The 20,450-nt window shown below is 41.5% G+C and overlaps 1 protein-coding gene across 1 annotated transcript in view; it reads left to right on the top strand.

The window, feature by feature from the left end:
* Nucleotides 1-20,450, top strand: part of Rab31 (RAB31, member RAS oncogene family) — a 116,710-nt gene that overhangs the window by 73,026 nt on the left and 23,234 nt on the right. The gene's annotated exons all lie outside the window — the stretch shown is intronic.

Raw genomic sequence — 20,450 nt, 5'->3', positions numbered from 1 at the left:
AGGCAAGTGTGCGGAGTGTTCACTTAGCACTTAGCAGGATAGGAGGCCAAGGAGATTTGGGAACCAGTTTTCACTTTTTTTTTTTTTTTTTGTGGGTCATAGGATATGAACTCGGCCTGGGCGCACTGTCCCTGAGCTCTTCAGATCCAGGCTACGCCCTACCCTTGAGTCAAGCCCAACTTCCCATTTTCTAAAGGTTAATTGGAAACAGAGTCTCATAGACTTCCTTGTTGGGCTGGCTTTGAACCATGATCCTCAGATCTCAGCCTCCTGAGTAGTTAGGATTACAGGCGTGAGCCACTGTGCCCGAGCAGTTTTTCACTTTTTATAGAAACTTACTCTTGCATGAACTAACTAAAGTCCCATGAGAACTACATTAGTCCCTTGCTACAGTGCTACCCACCATGACCTAATCACCATGTACTCATCAGCCACAAGCTTCCAGCTCGTGATCTGTGGGGATTCACACAGACCTAACCTAAATCATGCCACTTAGTAAATTAGCATTTGGATAGCAGCTTTATCTAGCCTCTTAAGCTAACTACTTTATTAAAACAATGCCATTTCAAAAGGATGTATTGTAGTCTTCCTTTACCATACATTTCAATATCTCAGTGGATGCTTGAAACCACAAATAGTACTGAATCCAATATATACTAGTTTTTTCCATATATATGTGTGTGTGTGTGTGTGTGTGTGTTTGTGTGTTAATATGTACATATACATGTATATACACACATATATATACATATATTTGAAGTTTGATTTATTCCTTAGGCACAATAAAATATTAATAACAATCACTAAAAATAAAGTGGAAAAATTATAATCATACTGAATGAAAGTTATTCAAAGTTTGCTCATTTCTGGATTTTTCTTTATCTCTCTCTTTTTTTTATTTCCTTTCTCTCTTTCTTGCCTTCTTTCCTTCTTTTTTCTTCCTTTTTTGTGCTAGAACTAAAGCCCTGGTGCTATGCTTTAGTTTTTCCCACAAGGTTTGTACTCTACCACTTTGAGCCACAGCTCTACTTCTGGATTTTTGGTGGCTAATTGTAGAGATAAGTGTCTCACACCCAGGTTGGTTTTAAACTGTAGTCCTCAAGTCTCAGCCTCATGAGTAGCTAGGATTATAAGCATGTACCACTAAGATCCAGCTTCTGGAACTTGCCATTCATTATTTTTGGACCCAGTTCACTCTAACTAATGATAAAAGTCTACTGTGGCCATTTTATGTTGTCTCCAATTCCTTTGCTGATTTAATTCTTAATAATTTCAGTAGTTGATTTTCATAAAGACAAGTACTCCATACTTCCATTTTTTCCTAATCCAAATATAATTAAGCCAGTTAAATAAGCAATGAAAATGGATCTTGCGAAAGTCCTTTAACATGAGACTTGACAAATTGCTCTGTTCCTTTGGGATTACAAAGGGTTTATGTTACATTACATCACAGTGGTTTATAATAACAGCTATAAACCACTTAATCATTTGTTTTTTCTTCTAGGGGTTGAACAAATCTTTAAACTTCCTAGATTTGGTACAGATATCTGCCTTCTTTTACTGTAATCCTAAAGCCACCTGCTTGGATAGTGTTCCTGGCCCTAAAAGCCAGAGAGGGGCAGTGGGACTTTCTGACATCACCTCATTGTGATAAAAGAGAGACTTAGAGTGGAGACAGCCTTTATGTGGGAATTCAGATGGGGTAGAATTAAGGCAGAAAATAGTGTTGAGTTAAATCATAGAGTACATTTCTTTTTGGACAATGTTACCCCTTCCCACGTTCTCTCCCAGGTTTTCCCTCCAGTCACAAGTTATATAGTTCCTTTCCAAAATAATGTCTAGTGAGTATCATTACTGTATTTCTCCACTCTTTGGCTATTTCTGTGCCTCCCCTTTCATTCACAAAGACATATGACAAACATACAGAACAAAAAGAAAAAGAAAAAAGAAAAACAGCACAAAAGGTAAAAAGCCTCTTATTTCTTTGCCTAGAGTTCATTTCAATAAATATGCACTAGGCATTGTGCCTTTCTGTTTCTTTTGTACGGTCTTACTGTGTGGGGGTGCCTAGAGACCTGTATAATTTATTATGTCCTGGTATATTTTAGATTGAGCTTCTATGTATGAGAAAACCATGAACCATTTGTCTGTCCAAGCTTGGTTTACCTCACTTAACATGATTTCATCTAGATCCATCCATTTCACTGCAAATGACATAATATCCTTTCTAATGGCTGTGTAAAATCCCCAATTTTACTTTAACAAGGAGTTTGTTGGGTGTTATGGCTCATGCTTATAATCCTACTTGGGAGACTGAAATCTTAGGCTCCTAGTTCAAAGCAAGCTGGAACAGAAAGTCTTTGGAGACGTTTTTTTTCTCCTAGTCCTGGGGCCTGAACTCCTCAGGGCTTAGGTACTGTCCCTGAACTCGTCAGCTCAAACTTTCACTCTACCACTTTGAGCCATAGCACCATTTCCAGTTTTCTGGCGGTTAATTGGAGATAAAAGTCTCACAGTCTTTTCTACCTAGTCTGTCTTTGAGCCATGATCCTCAGATCTCAGCCTCCTGAGTAGCTAAGATTACAATTGTAAGCCACTAGCACCTGAACCTCCTATCTTTAATTAGCCAGGGGGGATGGGATTTATTGAAAGATAAATACCACATGATTTTTAAAAAAGCCAGGGCTACCTATAGCTCTAGAATTTGATATTTTTGTTGCCGGAGAAGTATTTGCTTGGCATTTATTGTTTTAAGTCTTAAAAGCCCTGGAAGGATTTCCCAGTGAGTACAAAATGGCATTTCCACTGTCTCCATGGAATGGGAAAATGGGAGCCTTGAAATGGCTCAGCTCTTAGATAAATGGAGCCTCTCCTCAAAACATTCTTGTGTTGTGCTGCTTTTGCCTTTGAACCTACCACTCCTTGCATGGATGTCACCTCATGTACACTGGTGCCACGTTCCCCTCCACAGGCATATCTAGTTATGCAGAGCTTATTCTTATGTATGTGGTTTCAAGATGCTCTGACAAACATAATCCATCCATCTGCCTTCCAGCTATAAATTCACTCTCAGTTTATTCCTTCTCAGTGGGTAATAATTCAAGTCCCTCTCTTTACTGCCACCAATGGGAAGTCCAAGCGCTGGGCAATTTCCATTTTTCTGCTAGTGGAGGCTCAGTGAAGGCTGAATATGGCTCCACAAAATCCCACAATTATGGTGTGAAGTGTACAATATATAACTTCTGTTACACATAAGAGTAATCTAGCCAGGTACCAGTAGCTCACATCAGTAAGCCTAGCTACTCAGGAGGTCGAGATCTGAGGATCAAACTGCAAAGCCAGGCTAGGCATGAAAGTGGTGCCCAATTAACCATCAAAAAACCAGAAGTGGTACTGTGGCTCAAAGTGGTAGAATGGGAGCCTTGAGCTGAAGAGCTCAGGGACAGTGCCCAGGACCAGAGTTCAAGTCTCATGGCCAACCAGAAAAAGAAAAAAAGCAATCTAGATCAGAGATACTTTTTAATTAGACAACCAAAATGAAGATTCATATCTCTGAATGGATCAGTGAGAAAGGCTAGTATGATGTCAGTGTACCTTACTAGAGGGTTTTTTTTTTGTTTTTTTTTTGCCAGTCGTGGGCTTGAGCTCAGGGCCTGAGCACTGACCTTGGACTTTCTCAAGGCTAGAGCTCTACCACTTGAGCCTCAGCACCACTTCCGGCTTTTTTCTATGTATGCGGTACCAAGGAATCGAACCCGGGTCTTCGTGCATGCTAGGCAGGCACTTTAACCACTAGGCCAAACTCCCGGCCATCTAGAGGGTTTTTAATTTTTTTATTTTGCTTTCTTTTAAGTCAGGGCTCATACTTGCTAAGTAGAAATTCAACATTGATCTTCAGTTTCAGTCCATTTTTGCAGGACAGGGGCGTGTGCTTTGTTCAGGCCTATGCTTGAACTGTAATCCTATTTCTAACTACTGTTTTATAGAACATGTTATCCTGTAAGGCACCTTAAAATCTGAATTAAGAGGAACTCTGAAAACAGGGTGCTGGAAGCTCACATCTGTAATCCTAACTACTTAGAAGGCTGAAATCTGAGGATCACGGTTCAAAGCCAGCCTGGGCACAAAAGTCTTTAGACCCTTATCTCCAATTAACCACCAGAAAACTGGAAGTGGCGCTGTGGCTCAAAGTGGTAGACTGCTAGCCTTGAGCTGAAGAGCTCAGGGACAATGCCCAGGCCCTGATTTCAAGCCCCACAACCAACCAAAAAAGAAAAGAAAAGAAAGTAACCTTGAGCTAGATTGGTCCCAACACTAATGGAACCTTAGATTTCAGGACACAGATCTATACAGACTACAGTCAAGGATAAGGGGGTCGGGCGCAGTGGCTCACGCCTGCAATCCTAGCTACTCAGAAGGCTGAGATCTGAGGATTAAGGTTCAAAGCCAGCCTGGGCTCAAAATTCGTGAGACTCTTTATCACCAGAAAACCAGAAGTAGCACTGTGGCTCAAGGGGTAGGCAGTGACCTTGAGCTGAAGAGCTCAGGGACAATGCCTAGGCCCAGAGTTCCAGTCCCATGCCCCCCCCAAAAAAAATAATGAGGGGAAGCCTGGGCATACATGAGCACATCTGTAAACGTAGCTATTCAAGAGGCTGAAATATGAGTATTATGGTTCAAAGCCAGCTTGGGCAGAAAAGTCCCTGAGACTCTGATCTCCAATTTGCCAACAGTAAGCCAAAGTGAAGGTGTGATTCAAGTGGCAGTGCACCAGCCTTGGCTTAAAAAAAAAAAAAAAAAAAAAAAGCCAAGCAAAAAAGATACTAGCACAAAAAAGGAGATGAAAAGGGATATTTTTCTTCTCTCTGATTTTAAGGGCAGAGCATTGAGTTTTTTTCTACTGAGTTTGTTCTCAGTTCTTTTATTGAAGCTTAGTATTATCTATTTCAGACTTTTAGCAAAGTAGGTATTTATAGTATAAACAGGTCTCAAAAGCACTTAGTATCTCATGAGTTTTAGTATGTTCTGCTTTTAACGATCTCACAGACTTTCCTAATTTATTTCCTGACTCACTGTTTTTTTAGTAGCGTATTGTTTAATTTTCACACATTTGTGAATTGCCCATATTTCTGACTGCTAATGATTTCTTATTTAATAACATTGGAATTTGACGCATGCTTGGTATAATTTTAATGTTTCTGAGGTTTGTTTTGTGAGGTCTGTTCTGGGGAATGTTCACCATGAGCCTGAGATCTGCGAATGTTTCCTGTACACATGTGGTGCTGGGGTACCAATAAGTTTCTAACACCTGTGTTCCCTTCCTTGCTCTTCTTCCTGTGAGTGAGAGATGGGGGAGAAAAATGTACAGACAGTGCTTATCTAGTAGAACTAAAGTTCATTCCTACTCTTTTTCACATTCTTTTATGACCATTGATACTAGTGTTCCATTTATGACAGTAGTATAAAGTTTCTTTTAAGGTGTGTGTGTGTGCGCTGATCCTGAGTCTTGGGCCTGGACACTAATTACTGAGCCCTTTTCTTTCTCAAGGCTCTATCACTTGAGCCACAGCTCCACTTCTGGCTTTTTTTGGTAATTTATTGGACATAAGAATCTCTCAGACTTTTCTTACATGGGCTGGCTTTGAACCACAACCCTCCAATTTCAGCCTCCTGATTTGCTAGGATTATAGGTATGAGTAATTGGTGCCCAACTTAAAAATGTATTCATGAAAAGTTACTTTATGTTCAAGACATTATTGTCTATATAGAAAGAAAATATCAACCAGGTACTGGTGACTCCTGCCTTTATTCTTAGCTACTCAGGAAACAGATATTGGTCAAGGTTTGAAGCCAGCTAGGCAGAAAAATACATAGACTCTTATTTCCAGTACCATCAACAAGCTGGAAGTGGAGGCATGGCTAAAATGGTATAGCACCAGCCTTGAGTGAGAAAGTGAATGACAGAGCTCAGGTCCTGAATTCAAGCCCTAGTACTGGTACACACACACACACACACACACACACACACACACACACACACACACACACCACTCTAATTTGACAGAGGAAAAAAAGAGATGAACAGAATTTTATACAAGAGAAAATGAAGATGGAGAGCGATGGATAGAATAAGACAGCAGCCACACTAATATTGTCAAGTGCTCACTAGCAAAGCCACTCCATAAAGGAAGCTATTGGATAGTTTCTTATCAAACTAGGCATGACTGCATGGTGAAGCAATTAACACTCTGATGCATTTCCCAAAAAGAAAAAAATGAAACTCTATCCTTACACAAAACCTGCACATAAATATTCATAGACACTTGGTTTGTAACAGCTCTAAACTAAAATCAGCCCAGATGTCCTTCAACAAGTGAGTGGTTAAATACACTGTGGTGCATCCATAGCAATAAAATGGAACAAATGCCAGTACATCCAACTTGGATGACTCTGTAGGAGAAATATGCCATGTGAATCAAGCTGAGTTAGATGGCTGTCCATTCCCATAAAAAATACCTGACACAAACTAACGTATGTAGAGAGGTTTGATTTGGCCCATAATTTTAGAGATCTCAATCCTTGATTTGTTGGCCCATTTTCTCTGAGCCCGTGATGATACATTGTGGTGGAAATAAAGTACTCCATTCGCCTCATGGCTGATGCCAGTTGGGCCACCTGCTTTCCATACAGGACAATTTAGTTCTTGGTCAGCCAGTCTGGCTGCTCTGAATTCTGCCTGCTATCAGGAATTTTCTGGGGTCTTGGCCAAATCACTGTAAGCCTTCGACCTCACTCAGCATTTGACTTTCTTACTCTTATTACAGAGTTCTTTGCTGCCCTGTAATTCCCAGGAAACTGTATTTCTCATAAGATGGGAGGGGTGGGGGTATATGCAGGACTATAGTATATAGGTGTGCATGTATGCTTGTGTGTGTGTGTGTGTGTGTGTGAAGCTGATCTCATCTTACCTACTTTGGCCATGTAAGCTAGTTGGGGTATTTTGAGAGTGGAGTGGAATGAAAGTGGAACTAACTCTCCACATTTGGCCCAGTCCATGCAAAACACTTACGTACACAGTACTTGGCAGAAGAAGTGTTGTTCCACCATCATCGGTGCTCTCTGTCCATCACAAAAGATAGTTCACATAAAGTAGCCCCGATCTGAAATATTTGCAACCAATAATGTTTGGATTTAAGAGTTCAGCATTATTTTTATAAGCATAAATTGATGCCATCCAAATCCAAAACACACAATTCATTTGTTTCACCTACACCTTAAAAACATAGTCTAAAGACTATTTTACACAATAGTTTAATTTTCTGCACAAAACTTCAGCATTACCTCTTCTTGTAAATTCATGGTGCTACTTTAAAAATGTGAGACTGGAGCATTTTAGTCTTCGGATCTTTTGGAGTAGTGTTGCTCAAACTATATAAAGGCCTCTCAGAGTGAAAGCCATTGTGGGGTAAATTCAAGATTTCTGGTTTGATTATTTTTTCCCATTGGTTGTGGGGCTTGAACTGGGGCCAAAGGCACTGACTTCAAGGCTATCACTCTATCCTTTTTGCCATAGCTCTACCCGGTTTCTGGTGATTAAATGGAGATAAGAGAATTATAGACTTCCCTGCCTGGGCGGGCTTTGAACTGCGATCCTCAGATCTCAGCTTCCTCAGTGGCTAGGATTATAAGTGTGAGCCGCCTTCCCCTGGCTCTGACTTTTATTTAGGTTCTAGACTTTGAGTGAGAGATTTTCTTGACTTACTTTGAACTGTGCTAGATAAAAATCTTTCTCTGCTGAGATGGCTATATGGGTAGAGTATCCTGAAGCAGAGAGGCACAGTGGGTATGGGCCGCTGTCCTGGTGAAAGCTTCCTGCTTCCCACCAGCACTCACCTTGGAGTAACATTGGTCCATCTCTCAGGGGCTGAATGCCTAACTCCTAATGAGACCTGGCTGTTTCCTATTCCTCACCATCTGCGGACGCCTGGGTAGGGATTATAAACTTGAGGATGGTTAAAGGACATGCCAGTGTTGAAAGAGAGAGAGAGAGAGAGAGAGAGAGAGAGAGAGAGAGAGAGAGAGAGAGAGAGAGAGAGAGAGAGAACGAACTTGGCCAGGCCCTGGAGGTACAGGCCTGTCATCCTAGCAGTCAGAAGGTAGAGGCAGGAAGATGGAGAGTTCAAGGCCAGTGAAGACAACATAATGAGCCTCTGTCTCAAGAAATCAAGAAAAGAAGAAAAAAACCCTCAGCTCTGTTGACCATGTATGATCTGGGTTGCCAGCTGCTTGCAGAGAGGGAGAGAAAAAAACCCTCCTGGTGGCTTCCCCTGGCCAGAGTATGAGGAGGAGCAGACACACATGCAGAGCAGGTGACATGTGGCCCCAGGACTCATTCTAGACTTTCTCTGGCTGCAGGATAGCAAACTGATCTGGAATTCATATAGAAAAGAAATCTTCTCAGAAAGTCAGAGACATCCAACAGGACAATACACAGCCTGGGCAATTGAGGCAAAAAAGAAAGGTAGGGAGGGAGGGAAGGAAGAAAGGCAGGAAGGGAAGGAGGGAGGGGATAACTTTAGTGGTTTTAGAAATTTTAAAAGCATAAGAATCTGTATGGCTAGTTAAAATGTTTTATTTTAAGATCTAGTCCCAAGATGTTCTGATACAGTAGGAAGAGACAAACAGAGATATAGGCATTTTATTTTATTTTGCCAATCCTGGGCTTGAGCTCAGGGCCTGAGCACTGTCCTTGGACTTTCTCAAGGCCAGAGCTCTACCACTTGAGCCTCAGCACCACTTCCAGCATTTTTCTATGTATGTGGTACCGAGGAATCGAACCTGGGTTTTCGTGCATGCTAGGCAAGCACTCTACCACTAGGCCAAACTCCAGGCCCAGATATAGGCATTTTAAAAAGTGATCTTTAGCTAGACCTCAAAGACATCCATATTTATGGACATGTGTGTATGTGTACGTATATATACACATGATGGTTTTTATGGTTAAATGTGGAACATGAATTCAACTAAGACTACTCAGGAGGAGAAGGGGAAGGAAAGGAAGAGGATTGTAGGCATTCATATACAGTGAGACTGAAGGAGGATACTCTTAGGGGAGGAGCACGAAGATGCAGATACCTCTGTGCCTCTGATCACATAAAATGATATTTATCAAAAATTAATTAAAAAACTAGACAACATATTGATCAGCAGTAAGGAGGGAAATAGACTCTGGATGGTGGGTGGGGATGAGTTGGCAGGGAGGATAAAAGAGTTGAATACAGGGCCAGGAGTTTAGCCTAGTGGTAGAGTGCTTGCCTAGCATGCACAAAGACCGGGGTTTGATTCCTCAGTATCATACACATAGACAAAGGCAGAACTGGTGCTATGGCTCAAGTGGTAGGGCTCTAGCCTTGAGAAAGCCCAAGGACAGTTCTCAGGCCCTGTAAAAAAAAAAAAAAAAGAGTTGAATACAAGTAAATTTCATGATTTGCAACTAAGAACATGGAACCAGGATATCTGCTGCAGATGCTGCGTTTTGTTTGTTTGTTTTGTTTTTTGTTTTTTTGGCATGGGAGGGAGGCTGGGAGTGGGATTGAGGAGGTAAGATTGATTGGAATATAGTGTAAACATGTATGGAAATATAACATTGAAAGAACCCCCATATAACTAAGCAAAGTTAAAATATTTGAAGGGAAATACCTGGAAAACGCATTGACTTAATTGATAGAGGAGAATGAGGCAGCCCTGGAATCTATCCCAACCAAGTCTGTCAGGTTTCTGCCTGCAGGCCACACCTTCCTGGGCCTCTTGCTCCTTCTAGGCCTTATGCAGACCAGTAAGGTATCTCACCTTTCAGGATCCTAAAGTTATGCCATTATAACCCTGCAGAAGCAGCTCCAGAAGCCCTTCTGTCCTTCCTCCTATGGATTCCTCACATCCACTGTCATCAGGAGAAAGTGAAATTGGAATGGCTTGCTTGCATTTGATAACAGGATTCTCCTCCTGGAATGTCACCTTCCTGTTATCCAGTGTAAACCCAGTTGCCTTTGGCTGGGGCAGGGATTGGGGTCATTTAGTTGTGAGGGAACCATCTGCTTTAACTGGCAACCAATGAAGAAAAGTCTAGCTTATCCCTCCCGTGGCCTTACAGCCAGAATTGTCAGAATTGGAATGATGTGGTGACCTGAGGTCTCACTGTAACACCCTGGTCTCTCTTCTAGCCACACTGGAAGGTATTGGTGAAGGTAGGGCCATTGAGTCTGGAACTTTTGCTCTTAGAGTCGAAGATTCTGGGTAAGATAAAGGGCATCTGGAATGGAAGTGAAAAAATAGTAAGAAGGGAATTTGTCTTACCATTTCTGTCACGTGTTGAACAACTCATGTTGCATCCCTGCGATGGTGCATCATGGTGGCAATGTCACAGGCAGCGCTGAGGGGTGACACCTGTCATGAGGGGTTAACCATGACTGGGATAGAAAGAGGATTCCTGAAAGGAGGAAGCTTCTGGACAAATGCCTGAGGAGCAAGCTTGGTCCATGAAATAGGGAGGGTCAAGAACAGGTTGGAGCACATCCTGACAGAGTACAGGCCTGCTTTTGAACCTTGTTTAAATGGAATAATATTGGGTGTTCAACCAGCTTTGAGATCCACCCCAGTGATCGTTAGCTGAAGTTTGTAGCTTTTCATTTTATGGGTCTGTCCGTCCTGCTGTTGGTGAGTGCTTCAGTCACTTCTGGTTTCATGTTTTGAGCATCCTTCTTTGCTATTCTTTTGCATACTTTATAGTGCCATACGGGTTTCACAGATCTCTGGAGCTGTGGTGTATGAGTTTACTAACAAGATGAACATATTTCAGTTTAATCTGGCTATGACAGTGTTCTCCAATGGGTACCCCTACTGTGTGAGACTTCCTATTGCCCCATGTCCTTGCTAAGTCTTGGTATTGGGAGACTTCTTCAGTATGTGTAGTGGCATCTGACAGTCTTTTCAGTTTATACTTCCCTAGTTAGCAGCAGAAATGACACCTTTTTATGTCTATTGAGCCATCCTCATTTTCTTTGTTTTTCCTTGTCCTTTTTAAGTTTTAAAATTGTCTAGATATAATTTTAGTAGTTATGCCAAGAGTTTTCATTTCAGCATATTAACCCATTAAGTCTAATGAATCTGATTCTTGTTTTCTTTTCTACCAGGTTTTCTATTGGACTACCTGAACCTTGTTTATTCTTACAATTTAGAAAACCTGTAATTGCTGTTTCTTTGTCATCTTCAGATCATCTGAGTCTTTTCTTCTTTACTCCATGTTGTCACTTCTGTTTCACAGGTCCTTACGTCTTATATAATATGATCTGTCAGATTTTTCCTTTATTGTTTGTTTCATTGAGAGATGGTTATGGGAGTGTCTTATAAGAAATCCTTCCATTACTCCAAGATCAGGAAGAGTCTCCTATACTTGTCATTCACAGTCTTTGTAGCTTTGTGACTGTTTATAAGTCTCTTGACATTGATGTTTACATATGCAGCCTCCTTTCCATAGCTATTTGGTTGTTTCAGTGTTATTAAGGTGTCTTTTATTCTCTTGGCCTTGGACTCAGTGCCTGCGTGCTGTTCCTGAGCTTTTTTTGCTCAAGGCTGGTTCTCTACCACTTGAATCACAGCTCCACTTCCAGCGTTTTGGTAGTTAATTGGAGATAAGAGTCTGATAGACTTTCCTGCCCTGGTTGGCTTTGAACTGCGATCCTCAGTTCTTAGCCTCTTGAGTAGCTAGGATTATAGGCATGAGCCTTGGTGTTCAGCTAAAGTCCTTTCTTATCCCCATTGTCTTGCAGTATCATCTTGGGCTTTTATCACATGTGATATATCCCCAGAGATCTCTATTCTGATCCACTAGCTTATTTATGCATCCTTAATGCAAATGTTATGCTCAGCCAATACAGCTTTATCATTGGTCTTGGCAAATGAGTGGACTTACGATATGCTGTGGTTATCTTTATCTAGGATATGCTGGCCCCAGAGAAGATTTTCTGAAGGTAGTGTAGATTAGCAGCTGTTTACAACCTGGTATACATTGTGTTTATTTTACACTTTGCATTAGAATGTACTACTGTGTTATTTTTTGTTCTGGAAGTGGAGCTGTCTCAAGTGGTAGAGCACCTGCCTTGAATGAAAAAGGCCCCCTCCTAAAAAAAGGGTCCCTGAGCTCACGCCCCAATACCGGCATGTGCAAACATGTACACGCACCGCATACACACAAATAGCATATTTATTTTGTTGTGTTAACTGTTCCAGTTTGGGCCACTTGTAGTTTCTGGGCACTTACGACATTGTCCATCATTTATTTTTTGAGTGTGTGCTTATGCTCAGTAAGATAAGCAGGCTTATCTTGTATAATGTCGGTCCCTGATGTATAGTGAACTGTTTCTCCAAGAAGCTCTGGATTCTTTTACTGGGAAGTGGTATTTAAAAAAAACAAACAAAGGGGCCGGGAGTTTGGCCTAGTGGTTAAAGTGCTTGCCTATCATGCACGAAGACCCGGGTTCGATTCCTTAGTGTACCACATACATAGAAAAAAGCTGGAAGTGGTGCTGAGGCTCAAGTGGTAGAGCTCTAGCCTTGAGAAAGTCCCAAGGACAGTGCTCAGGCCCTGAGCTCAAGCCCAGGACTGGCAAAAAAAAAAAAAAAAAAAAACAAGGGGCCGGGAATCTGGCCTAGTGGTGGAGTGTTTGCCTAGCATGCACGAAGACCTGGGTTCGATTCCTCAGTGCCACATACATAGGGGGAAAAAAAGCCAGAAGTGGTGCCGTAGCTCAAGTGGTAGAGCTCTAGCCTTGAGAAAATCAAAGGACAGTGCGGAGACCCTGAGCTCAAGCCCAGGACTGGCCCAAAAAAAACCCCAAAAAACAAAAACAAAAAACAAGATCTGAAGGCAGGACATCAGTGGCTCACACCTGTAATCCTAGCTACTCAGGAGACTGAGATCTGAGAATCATAGTTCAAGACTAGCCCTAAGCAAGAAAATTTGTGAGACTCTTGAATTAAGCACCAAAAAAACACAGAAGTGAAGTTGTAGTTATAATTCTAGAGCACTGATAATGAACAGAAAAAGTTCAGGATCAGCATGTAGGCCCTGAGTTCAAGTCACAGTACCAAAATGAAAATAAAACCGAACCAAAGATCTGGGTGTCAGATGTACTCGTCCTTACTGGGATGTTACTGCTCCCAGCCCACTCAGCAAGCAGAGCTAGGAGGTGTGTGTAGGTGTTCTGATATGTGTATGTCACCTAGTTCTAGTGATTTCTGTTTATCCATCTGTACCTATGTTAAGATAAATGTGAGTTGTACTGATACTTGTGCTCAAATCTAGAACCACATTTTGGGAATGGACAAAGGATGTTTTAAAAAGTCAACAACTGGGCCAGAAGTGTGGTCTAGTGGTAGAGTGCTTGCCTAGAATGCATGGAGCCCTGGGTTCAGTTCCTTGGTACCATATACACAGAAAAAGTTGGAAGTGGTGCTGAGACTCAAGTGGTAGAGCACTAGCCTTGAGAAAGCTGAAGTACAGTGTCCAGTCCCTGAGTTCAAGCCCTAAGACTGGCAAAAAAAAAAAAAATCAACTATTGTACTGTTAAGCAGAGAGATAAGCTTTGGTTCCTGAAGAGTTTCTTAGAAGACAGAGCAATGTTTTTGTTTGCATTTCACATGTTGCTCAGGAGTTTCAGTCTTATAATGCAACTTTCATTATGACCTGCAATTGTCTGTGAAAATCTTCAAGCAGCATAACCAGCAAAACCAGCAAAATCCCAGAAGTAGAGCTGTGGCTCAAGTGGTAGAATGCCAGTGTTAGGTGAAAAACCTAAAGGACACTCCCCCATCCCCATTGTACTAGCACCAAATTCGAATTTCTCTATGAGATCATGTCTTCTGTTGGATCCTTTAATTCCAATCCCTTGTGGTTTACATGAAAAACAACTTACTGAAGTTTGTGGCAGAGAACCTGGCCTGGCCTGCTTGAACTTGACACCCGGAATTTGGCCCTGGGTAAGCAACAGTGCCCGACACACATTATTAAGCAGGCTGAACCCCATGGGAACAGAAACTGGAAGGCCTCAGGTCATTGTTACAGGTCATTGTCCAGTTAGATCCTTACAGGGAAGGTATTAATTATTCTCCCTTTTTAAACAAAGAAGTTGATTTTGGTTTTAGTTTGAGTACAAACATCCTTAATCACTAGCATTCAACATGGATTTGCTGCATTTAGTAGTTAGAAAGATTGGTAAGAGGGTATTGCACTGATGTTTTAGTTATTTGGAAAAAAACAGGAGCTAATGGCATGGAAAACTAAACATTTCACTGGGTACTGTGGGGAATGGGGACATGTAGAACTATTTCAAGGCTTGGTCTTGATGGAATGTGGTCAGATTTTTCCCTTGCTGTGGGCTAGAATACCTGAATTATGTGGCTTTGACAGAAAAAAAAGTTCCATTCAGTGTTTACCAGCATTCTTCTGCTCATGGTTGATTGCTGTGTTAATGATGGCCTGTGTTCATATAGCTTGGGATTTTAAATGTGATCTTGGATCTGGGTTGAGGGCATGCATGTTTTTAAATGAAAAAGTAAATGCTATATTTCAAGAGGGTAGCAGAATATAAAAGTTGTTTATTGCTGCTGTGGAGTTTGACTGATCTATTGACTGTCAATTCTGAGGATTGAACTCAGGGCCTCATGCTTTTGCTTTGTCTGTTTTTGCCCAAGACTCAAAACCACTTGAGCCACAGCTCTACTTGTGGATTTTTTTCTTTCCCTTGTTAATTGGAGATATCTAGTTGGCTTTAAATCGTAATTCTCAGATCTCAGCCTCCTGAGAGGCTAGCATGAACCACCAGAACTTGACAGCTATGGAGTTTTAGAAATACAATGTACATTCTACAAATAACCAGACGACTTGTTTTAGGCCATTGTCCATCTTCCATATATCACTGTAAATTGGTGCCTGAGCAATGGGTATTTTATTATGCCCTGTATTCTAAACTCTTGCAGTTCATAGAGTCCTCTTATAAATCAGACAGATTACAAAGCATCATCTCAGTATTTTATGGTCCACCTCTTGAATGACTGTCCCTCTTGAGTGGGAAGCTTTGAACTCACAGAATTCCTGCTCACTCAGGGACATTCTGCTTCAGTAGGTCCTGGGCAATGGACTCCTCTTACCCAACCATTGCCCAAAAAAAAAAAAAAAAAAAAAAAAAGATCATTGTCAGCAGAGGTCAGCATTTTGAAAGGATCCTCGGGATCGTTGCACAGTACCAGGCTGGGGGCTTCATCTCCTTTGTAACATCCTGGTTGGTTACAGTAAAGCTCCCTGAACTCTTCCACCTGTCACCCCGTGTGCAGTGCGCATGCCCCATGCTGTGTGTGTTCATACTCCCACATGATTCACTACTGAACATGTGGCAGCTTGGCCCTTGTGGATGAGCTAGGATCCTGTGTCCATATGGTTTTTTAAAGTGCTAGCAAGAATAAGAAACCTGCAGTTATTTCCTGTTTTTACCTATGTACAGGTAACCAATTAGAAAGTGAAGTAGTAATTAAACACAATAGCCAATTAGAAATACATAAACATCAATTAGAAAACGAAATAGTAATTAAACCCTTAACCATAGTAATACAAAAATTTAAATAACATAGTAGTCAACTTTTGGTGTGTATGTAATTTTTTAATTTCTGAGAATCGTTAATCTTAGGAAAATTTTACAGAAAGCTAGGTTCCCTAATACATAAAGCTGACTTACAAATAAGATTATTTACCTCCCTAATACCAAAACCAAACCAAACACAAACACAGAAAGCATGTTACAGAAACCTCATGTGTGGCTTAGGAAATGTTTTACATTTTTGGATCAGAATTTCTCAGAATTAATATGTGTGTGTGTGTATATGTGTGTGTCTGTGTGTGTGTGTGTGTGTGTGTTAAATTCAGGGTTTTACTTGGCTTTTTCAGCTGAAAGTTGATGCCCTTCCACTTGAACTACTACTTACAGCTTTTTGGTGCTTAATTGGAGCTAAGAATCTCTAGGATTGGTCTGCCAAGAGTGGCTTTGAATCTCAATCCTTAGATCTCAGCCTTACTGAATAGCTAGGATTATGGGCACGAAGCAACAGTGTTTGGCCCGCTGGGTATTTTATTAGGCCATCTGTGAATAGGCCTCATATTAAAACTTGTGATTAGAATGCTGCCTGAGGTAGAGAGGAGGGATCGGGAAAGATAGCTATCTTATCTCTTTTCTGGGAGCATAGGAACTGAACTTCCCTTAAGCCCTTGTCTGGTAACCCATCAATTTGATCCCCTCCTTCCTAGCCAGAGGGTTGGGACTCATTTCTGGTGTACCTGTCTCCTTTTAACTTACTATTGGTTGAGGAGGACCATGGAAACTTGAACTAGACCTGAAATTAGAACAAGCCAGCTGCCATGTTGCTGGGCAACAGCCATGTCAACAAAACAAAGGCCTTTATTGGGCAGTACAGGCCTGTTGAAAATTCTACAGCCCACAGGAATGCTCCATACCTCCTGCCCCTTCTGAGCAGTGTACAAGTAGCCAGCTCAGGGTTTTTGCTTGTCTCCAGGGATCTCAAGGAAACAGAGTAAATGGGATTAAAGCTGGGCAGACAAAGAGTCTCCTGTTTGGGATGCTTTCACACCAAAGGCTTTTCTGGCCTTTGCAGTAGGCAGCAAGAAGCTTTTCCTGAGGGCCTATCCCTTAAGTCCATATGACCCCCTCTCTGCCTTCTTCTGCTTTTCACAGTTGGTGGCTTGGGTATCTGTCAGCAAGCCATTCAACAGGTGTTTACTGATAGCGGCTTAATGCCAAATGCTCTGAGAATACAGTACACTATGACAAATGCCACGATCTTGGTCTTGTATCACTGTTCTTTCCAGTCCCTGGGAACCAACAGGATTTCGGGAAACCGGCTGAGGAGGCAAAGAGACTCTTGCCCTCAAACTACCTACCCAGAGGAAACTAGAGTTCTCATTATTTACAGAACTCTCATTCTATGCCAAGCACTGTGCTAAGCAGTAGAATTGTCCAAGAAGGACTCTGAGCCTGGAAGAGAACACGAAACAGAGAAGTAGAAGTATTTTCTTCCTCTCAACTAGAAAGCTAGTTTAGGAATGCACACACACATGAAAATCACCATGTCACCAGCCTTTACAGTTTCATAGTTCAGTCTCCCATTTAGAGTAGTTCAACTAAAAAATTATTTTAATTAAAAGATTATTATACTCTTGAGTGGTAAGGGGTCGAAGGGATGGTTCAGTTGGGAGAGCACAAGTTAGTAAGTGAAAGTGTCAGGTACTGAGTTTGAGTCCCATTCTTGGACTCCCTTCTCCCCTCCCCCTAAAAAAAAAAGAAAAAAAATGTGGTGAATCTTACCTCCTGGTATGGACACTTAGGAACAAGAATGTAAACTGTGTAACTGTGTAAACTGTGGAACCTTTGCTATCTGGAATGGTCTCCATCTTGCTACCACATAGTTGAACTTGCTCTGTAGAGGAAGATGCTGGAATTGAGATAATAGACCTTGATTCTCATCAGCCAAGGTCATGGATATTCTCCTTAAGAATGGGTGAAGCCAGCTTCTATGATCACTGTGGTGATTCACACAACAGAAATAGACTCTACAATAAGCCCTTACTCTGTATGCTTACATGTACCTGGCTCTGTTCTCTGAATGATTTCACTGAAGTAAAGCTTCAATGCATTGTGTAGACAAGGCCTTTTCAGTATTCGGCAGCTTCTGAAGAGTTAAAGAAAAGGAACAATGTTGTAAAAGTCTGTGTCATGCTGTAGCGTCTGCTGGATTGTCAGATCAGAGAGTTGTGTGAAGGCTAGGCCAAGTGTCCTCAGATCTAGAGAGAATTGCAAAGACTTAAAATCTATGAACAGGAACTAAGAGAGAGTGAGAGAAAGGAAGTACAAAAGGAAATGTACTCCCTTTGTACATCACCTTCAGAGAAACAATAAAGTAATTTTTTAAGAAGTGCATAGCTGAAGTCAGATAGACAGGCAGGCAGGTGGATAGACAGACAGACCTAGAATGAACCATAGCTCTGCTGATGAACCACCTTTATGTCTATGGGCACATCATGTGATCTTTTGGGAGCCATAGTATCTTTTGCCATTTGTCCCAGGCAAAAGAGCTGGGCACTAGTGGCTCATCCTAGCTACTCAAGAGGCTGAGCTCTGAAGATCATGGTTCAAAGCTAGCCAGAGTAGAAAAGTCTATGAGACTCTTATCTCCAGTTGCTCAGCAAAAAGCTGGAAGTGGAGCCATGGTTCAAGTGGTAGTAGAAAAAGCTAAGAGTGCTCAGGCCTTGAGTCCAAGCTCTAGTAACAATGCCCCTCCCCCCATTTATTTTTTAGTTAAAAATAAACGGGGCAAAACCCCATCTTGTGAGGGTTATTCTGAGAAGTTAAGGAAATGCAGAGTTCAACACAGTGCCTGGCAGAGTTGTGCACAACTTTTGTTATGTCTCCCAAGAAAGCCTCATACTTCCAAAACTATCACAGAAGTCAAAGAAGAAGGTATTTCAAAAGTGACTCCCTCTAGACATATATTTGGATGCACAACTTGAGCCCCAAGCATGACAAATAACTTGTCCAAAACAGCATAGTCAGTCAATGGCTAAACTAGAATTCAAACTCAAGACATTTTCTACTCTTTGTGACCAGGACTGATGTTTACCACTGAGAGCCTATAATAAACCCTTGAAATTTCACTACAAATGTGATTCAGTTGACCTGTGGTTTGCCTCTGATGCTTCTACTATACAGCTCATTTCCTGGCTTGAATTTCAGCTTGACTTGACTTCCTGGGGTCTACTTGTCTGCTAGTATTGACAGAATTAAACACCACACACTGTGCTTGTGGGAGAGATGTTTCGTTTCTCTCAGTGCTGCAGGCTGGAAGGTCTAAGATCAGGATGCCCACCAAGGTGATCTTGGTTCTGAGATCTCTTTGCAAGTCACTGCTTCCCTGTATATTCCTTTGGCACTCTCTCTGTGTCCACACAAACACAGAACATAGCTCTCTGTTACCTTTTCTTACAAGTTCACTGATCATTTTGAACAGGACTCTACCCTGTGACCTCCTTTAAGCTTAATCACCTCTATGTAGAGCTTGTTTCCAAGTCCAGTTACATTGAAGATTAAGGCTTCCATGTGTGTATTTTGGCAGGAACACAATTCAGTCTATAGCATTGTGTCACATGTTCTTTCCCCCTCCGTTGAGAGCCATTCCATTCACGACTGTTTCAAATAATAGGTGTGTGGGTGAGTATGTGAGTATACTAAAAGCCTAAACATGAAGTGTTATGTCATAGGTCCTTTTTCCTTGGTCATCCATTAGCTGAATCCAAACAGTGTGTCCAGAGCCAAAGTTCAATTAGCTCAATGTGCTGAATGATCATATGAAGTGGTGTTATGGCTCAATTGGGAGAGTGCTAGCCTTGAGCAAAAGAAGCTCAGAACAGTGCCCAGGCCCTGAGTTGAAGCCACAGGTCTGGGGGAAAAAAAATTCATGGACTTTTTCTGCACCGGCTGGCTTTAAACCTCAATCCTCAGATCTTAGCCTTCTGAGGAGCAAGGATTACAGGTGTGAGCTGCCAACACTGGCTGAAAATGGTTTCTTTAAGACAGATGAAAGGAAAACAAAATCTGTCAAAGTATATAGTGAAAGATCCAGATTTAAGGAGCCTCCAGCGAAAAGGAAGGTATTAGAAAATACAGCTTTATTTCTCTGGTCCCAAGAGTCTCTGTCCATTCAGCAGTGGTTTTTAAATTAACCAGCTGCTCATCCCAATTACAGGGAAATGGAGTGCTTGAAATGTTCTTTTTAGGACAGAGTAGAGATTGGGTTCACTAGATCTTTGGTAAGATAATGGCCTACACATGCATGAATAAATAACAACAGCTGTTTTCTTTGCTAAGTGTGACTCCAAATAGTTTTCAGCTATTTCCCACAAAAATATTTACAGTGAATTACAAAATAACACATGAACAATACAGGCTTCTAGAGAAACTCAAATAACTCAGGAGAACATGGAATGGAAAATATTTCACCAACTTATTTCTCTTCCCATGAGCCCATTTGATCTAAGTGTCTGATTTTTTTTTCTTCAGATTTTAAAATATATAGTTACTTATAGGTAGCTGGAAAATGTGTTTTGTTGTTGTTGTTGTTGTTTTGTTTTGCTAGTCCTGAGGCATGAACTCAGGGCCTGAGCATTGTCCTTGGGCTTTCCTCAAGGCTAGAGTTCTACCACTTGAGCCACAGCACCACTTCCAGCTTCTTCTGTATATGTAGTACCAAGGAATCAAACCTGGGTCTTTGTGTATGCTAGGCAAGCACTGTACTACTAGGCCACACTCCCAGCCCCGAAAAATACTTTTACAATA

This window comes from Megascapheus bottae, chromosome 19 (assembly GCF_031878675.1).
Source record: "Megascapheus bottae isolate mThoBot1 chromosome 19, mThoBot2.hap1, whole genome shotgun sequence".
Taxonomy (NCBI): Eukaryota; Metazoa; Chordata; class Mammalia; order Rodentia; family Geomyidae; genus Megascapheus; species Megascapheus bottae.
This window is presented reverse-complemented; position numbering and strand designations above follow the sequence as displayed.